We start from the raw sequence: 6,714 nt of genomic DNA on the forward strand, positions 1-6,714 counted from the left end.
GGGTGGGGAGAAGTGAAGGAGGCTGGGAATGGTGCCTGCAAGCATCTGGCTCCACCCTCAGCTTCCCTCCCCAGAGTGGGAGGCATTGGGTGGAACAGGGCAGTGGGGCTAGACAAGCTGCCCTATGGGGATGATGGCAGGTCTTCAGTTCTGTGCCACTGAGTGGCAGCCGAGCCTTGGTTCTGAGAGGGCTCGGAGAGGGCATGAGGTGGAGGAAAGCCCCAGAAAAGGAGAAGCAAACACCCTGGCTCCATGGTGAAGGGGAGTGAGTCCCTTTCCCCTGATTTCCTAGCATGGTACAGGTGCTCTACTTGTGCAGGAGTGGGAGTTTTGATCAGAACTGCAGTGAGGGAAAGCTGGGGAAGCCAGGAGTCTGTGGCTCTCAAGCCATGTAGGGGTAGAGCAGGGGAGGTCCTCAGGCAGCCCCCAGGTCACACAGTCTGTGTCCCAGCCACACAGAGGATGTCCCTGTCAGTCAGAGGTTGAGAACAGGCACATGGAAGAGGTCACAGACACCTTCACTCTCGTCCAGGGTGTAGATGTAATCGTGGTCTGGGGGTGGGGGGCAAACACTTCTGAGGACATCAGCTCCTCCAGCAGCTCTGAGCTCATGCATTCTCGTGTGGGATCAAAGATTTCTGAAGCTCTTTGGGGAGTTCCAGAACTCCTGTGGGGTCTGCCTTGATGGGCTCAAAGGAGGTAGAAAGGTTGGGTCCGGATGAGCTGCTGCTGCTGCTGCTGTCTAGCAGGGCGGAGGACTGCAGCATCCAAGTGTCCAGGGCTGCCAGGCCCGGTGGGAGGGAGCCGAGCTCACCACTGTCCTTGCTGTCCGTTCCAGGGCCACCACTCACTGAGATCTCAGCTGCTGGACTGGGCACCCCCTGGGCTTCAGTGATGCCAGCAACAGGGGTGGGGGCGGTCAGCTGGGGACTGCTTGGGCGTGAGGTGTCGTGGGGCTGAGCCAGGGTAGGCTTGGGCAGAGGTGGAGGGGTAGAGACAGCAGGTGGGCTCTGGAGCAGATCTCCCGGTGGTGGCACAGGCACTGCCACAGGCGGTGAGCTCCATGCCTCCTTGTTCACCAGCAGCACTTCAATGGGGCCACTCACACTCTTCAGGTGAATCTGGTATTTCTTCTGTCCATTGAGACCTTCTGGGATGGGCACCTCGAGGCTGGTGGCCAATGGGGCCCAGATGGCCAGGAGGGCATCTCCAGCAAAGCATCTGCAGATGTCTTCATGAGTCACGTAGGTCAAGCAGCTGTTCTGCACATCCTCTGTAACATTCCGGATGCTCTGCTGCACCCACACCTTGTGCTTGTCCAGTTCTTGCTCCCGCTGCTGCAGCTCCTCCATCAGCCTTGAGCTCAATCAGCTTGTCTGCAATCTCCCAGGTGTTGCAGCCAGGCCCCACACCCTTCCACTGGATGCTATTCTTGGATTTTTTCTGGATCAGCCGGATACCTTCCAGGACCTCGGTAATGCCATAAATCCGCTGCTTCTGGTGCACAGCAAGGGTGTCAGCTGCCAGCTTGAGGTCAAGTACACCGTCCTTGGCCTCTTGCAGAAGCGACACAAACTTGGTGGTGAGAAGTCCCAAGCTCTTCTCGAGCGGGCTTGGGGTGCCCGGGGGCGGCGGTGCCTGGGGCCTGGCCTCAGCCATCCCTCCCGCCTGCCACCTCCACTCAGCCAGGCCAGCCCAGGCCGGCGCCACCCTCCAACCAAACATTTAAAGAAGAGTTAATGTCTATCTTTCTCAAACTACTCAAAGAAGAAGAAGAAGAAGAAGAAGAAGAAGAAGAAGAGAAGAAGAGAAGAGAAAAAAAATTCTTCAAATTCATACTATGAAGACAGTCCTTACAAAAACAGACAAAGGCAATACAAAAAAATTACAGGCCAATAAATATAGATGTAAAAATCTTCTTATCCTTTGTTAATAAAATGAAGGATAACCATATGATGCAAATCAATAGATGCAAAAAAAGCATTTGGTAAAATTCAATATCCATTCATGATAAACACTGTTAACAAAATGGATTTAGAGGGAACATACCTCAACAGAGTAAAGGCCCTATATGAAAGGCTTAGTTAAACTTATACTCAATAGTGAAAGCTGAAGGGCTTTTCCTCTGTAATCAGGAGGATAAGAATGTCCACTCTGGACACTTTTGTTCAAGGTTTCTAGAAGTACTAGCTGTAGTAATCAAATATGAAAAGACACCAAAATTGGTAGGAAAAAAACAGTCATTATTTACAGATGACATACTACCATATATATATAAAAAAAACTACAAATACCCTCAAAAAACTATTAAAATAAACAAACTCAGTAAAATTACAGGATAAAAAATTAATCTACAGAAATATGTTGCATTTCTGTGAACTAATAACAAAGTATCAGAAAGAAAAGTTAACAACTTTATTTACAATTGCATCAAGAAGAATAAAACACAATAAATTTAACCAAGGGGGTGAAAGATCTATACCTTGAAAACTATAACACTTTGCTGAAAAAAAAAAATTGAAGAGGATAAAACAAATAGGAAGTATATCAGATCAAGCACTTTTAGCCACTACTTCAGCACTTTATACAGCATACAGAGTTTCACTTATCCTTATTTGTATTAGTTTCCTATGGATGCTATCTCTAAGTAATTATAAAACTTAAGGGCTTGAAATACAATTTACTCTCCTACAGTTCTGAAGCCCAGAGTTTAAAATTAATTTCACTGGATGGAAATCAAGGTGTCAGCAGGGCTGCATAACCTCCAAGAGCCACTAGGGGACAATCTGTTCCTTGCCTCATTCATCATTTGGTGGTTGCCAGCATACCTTGCCTTGTGGCTACATCACCATTATCTCTGCAACTGGAGCCACATATAGCTATCTACATGGCTATAGCTTGAATATACTATTTTGTACTCAGAAATAAGAATCTTATGTTTTAAACTTTGCTTAAATCATGGTGATAAATCTTCTCATATTTCCGTGACCTGGTTTTCTTACCATCAACAAATTTCCTACTAGATCTAATGTAAATTATTGTCTTTGGAAAGTACTGTAAAACTTCATGGAAGAGAGACCAAATTATAGTAATTAGAATATTTCAAAAAACCTCTGTTGTGTGTGTGTGTGTGTGTGTGTGTGTGTGAATACATATATATTGACTTTGACTCAGAATATATTCTAAGTCAAAGTCAATGCTGATAACATCAAATATCACTAGTGAGTTAGTGTCCAATGGAATGGCAGACATGGAAACAGGTATGCTGGCTATAATGCAATGAGGAACATCTGAGTGAAGCTGAAAGAGATTCACATAAGCTTAACAAAGTGTTAGCAGCTAGTATCAGGCCTGATACTTTGTAGGCAAATAAATATATTGGGGCAAATGAATGGATAATTCCTAAAGATATAATTAGGATACCTTCATACCCTTAAATTATTCAGAACCCAGAAGAACTTTTGGTTGTGGGTTATAGGTATTAGTATTTACTCCATTAGATTCAAACTAAGAACTCTAAAAAAAACATTTACTCATTTTAAGCAAAAATAAACCCATTGCATATCAACAAATAACATTTTTCTAAATAAGAATGTTCTCCCAAAATAGTAAGAAGGGTAAATCTCTTTATAGCTTAAGATGTTTAACTCTCATTTGCTTCAGCATTTTACCTACTGACTTTCTTAAACTATATGAAGTTAAAGTTAATGCATATGAAGATCCATGCAGCTATTCAGTTGGAAAATAGTTATAAAATATTTCAGATGCCTGTGGAAGTTTTTGGTAGTACACCAAAATACGCAAGTAAGAGTTTCTTAAAAATTAGTTGCCAGGCTAGTGGCAAATTAAGCTTGCAAATTAATGTACTTTTATTCCAGGCAAACTTTGTACTTTGCTATTCAGCAAAATGCATTGTGTTCTTTCCATTTCATAATGTAGAATATTAGAAAGAATTAGAAATATTAATAAGGGTTGAGATTTAATAAGATTTTTAGTACTTCATCAAGAATTTTGTTAAGTGAACGGGCTTCTTTTTTTCCCCCTGTAAATGTGTGTGGTGGTAAGGATACAATATTAGTATAGTTTGATCCCACTGAAATGGTTTTGGAAGTCCCCCAGGATTACTGAACCATTGGATTTGCACATGAGTTTGTTACTTGGATTATCAAATTTTAACAGTACCATTTAAGAGAACATTAAATCATCTCTCTTATATGAAGAGTCACTCTGTGGCTACTTTTTCTATCACGATACAAATAGTTGTGCCTTCTCATCCCCCAAAATTGATGTTAAAGCAAGCCCTTTACTCTGAGAAGCCCTCAGAGACTTGCAATCCATTTTAGGCAGTCAACCATATCTTCCAAGTCGGTAAATACTTGTTGAATGTATGAGAAAATAACAAAATGTCAAATTAGAATTGAAAAATGTACTGCTAGAGAAGGAAACTGATAAAACTGAAATACTGATAAATCTAATAACAGGATAAAGAATTCTAGAAAATAGAGAACTTTAAAAATATAGCTGGTAGTTTATTAGGTTTAATACTAGCTAATAACCTTGGAGAATGTGTCACTTTAACAGAAGAATCTTTAGTATTTGGTTTTTTATTATTTTTTGACTTTTAAATAAATATATTTATATCAGCCCCAAACTAGAAACAGCCCAAAACAATTGTCAATCAACTGAAGAATTGATAAACATGTTTTGTATATTTCACACAATGATACTACTCAGAATAAAAAAAAAAAACACTACACACACACGTATGTATTTAAGTATAGACAAACTCTACAACATACTACTGAGCAAAAGAAGCCAAGGTAAAAAAAATAAAGGTTCGTATTATGCATTTACAGATTTTTAGAACAAGAAAACTAATCTATAGTAAAAAATCAGATCTGTGCTTGAGAATATAAATCGAAAAGATTTAAAAGGGAAATTAGAACACGATTTGGGTGACAGAAACATTCTATTACCACATGGTACAACTCTGGATACCTTATCAAAAATACTAAGTATTATTAATTGTACTAAAAATTGTATTGTACTGAAAGAAATGGGTTCAATGAATAGAAAAACTCATTTTGAGAATTGTAAATAAATAACTGAAGCATATTTTGAAATCTCATCTTTCAATCTATTCATTCCCTACATAGCCTGCAACTCTAAAATGTTTTTGAAATCTGAACATTTAGCTGTCAATGCTATTTTACTTCTCTAAGAAAGTTTTGAGAAAGAAAAGATTTTCAAAAGTTCGTGTTTAGCTTGGTATGGGTTTAAATGTATGGAGCATAGGCTGAAGAAGGAGGAAACTACACTATTTCTTGGCTCCTTATTATATAAAGTTGCTTCAGTACTTTTAAATGAATTATAAATATAGATTAAAATGTAAATCCCAAAAAAGTGTTTATACCTGTTATAAATGCTTTATGCTCACCTGTCATTTATTTATTTATTTAATACAAATTTATTTTTTATTGGTGTTCAATTTGCCAACATATAGAATAACACCCAGTGCTCATCCCATCAAGTGCCCACCTCAGTGCCTGTCACCCAGTCACTCCCACCCCCCGCCCACCTCCCCTTCCACCACCCCTAGTTCATTTCCCAGAGTTAGGAGTCTTTCATGTTCTGTCTCCCTTTCTGATATTTCCCACTCATTTTTTCTCCTTTCCCCTTTATTCCCTTTCACTATTTTTTATATTCCCCAAATGAATGAGACCATATAATGTTTGTCCTTCTCCGATTGACTTATTTGACTCAGCATAATACCCTCCAGTTCCATCCACGTCGAAGCAAATGTCACCTGTCATTTAAAATACCTTTGTGTTTTCTCAAATCAATTTAATAAAACTAGTTGAAAGTTGATGCTAGATTAAGAATCTGAGAGTTGTAAAAACAGGCCAATAAAATTATCTAACACTAAAAGTCAAAATTAGAGACCAGATTGAATTTCACAACTCTTTAAACAGATCTAAGTGCAAATTATCAAACAACAAAAAGTATTTCCATTTGGTTTAGGTCTCAATGGTCTCTTTCATACTATCTTAATTGAATCTACCTTCTGAGTTATCATTAGATTTTATATATCCTCCTTCAATTTCTACAAGGAAAACTTATTAAATTGCAAAGTCATTCTCTATACAATTTAAATTAAAGGCAAACTGGTAAACATTACTAAAATTTAGGATGTCAATACAAATCATTTTGAAATTTCCAATATAATATTCTTATAATAGCTCAAATATCAAAATTATTAAATTAGAATTATTAAATTCATTAATAATTTATTAAATTAATAAAATTTATAATTAATTTTAATAAAATTTAATTATAAAATAATTAAAATAATAAATTTAATAAAATTTAATGATTCAATTATAAAATGATTAAAATATTATAAAATTTAATTAATTATAGATTTATTAAATTTATTGATTATAAATTAAAAGAATTATTAAATTATTTTCCAGTAAAGAAAAAATACCTATTCATTTCACAATTATTTAATATTATGGAACCAGTCCCATAAACAGGATCAATTGGCAATCATGCAACTATAAGAAGTGTATGCCTATAAAAAGACCCTTTTATATATTTTGAAAGAGAGTGCTCTAAGTATGGTACACCAGAAAACAGACAAGAGTTGACTGCTAAATGTACTCCTGAATATTTTCTGTATTATTTCACATTTCTATATATTTCCTCCCAGGT

General features: G+C 37.7%; 1 pseudogene; it reads right to left on the bottom strand.

Annotated features, from left to right (window-relative positions):
* Positions 1-415: 415 nt before the first annotated feature.
* Positions 416-1,659, bottom strand: LOC129521312 (transcription factor E2F4-like; annotated as a pseudogene).
* Positions 1,660-6,714: the final 5,055 nt, after the last annotated feature.

This window comes from Nyctereutes procyonoides, unplaced genomic scaffold, assembly GCF_905146905.1.
Source record: "Nyctereutes procyonoides isolate TBG_1078 unplaced genomic scaffold, NYPRO_anot_genome, whole genome shotgun sequence".
Classification (NCBI taxonomy): domain Eukaryota; kingdom Metazoa; phylum Chordata; class Mammalia; order Carnivora; family Canidae; genus Nyctereutes; species Nyctereutes procyonoides.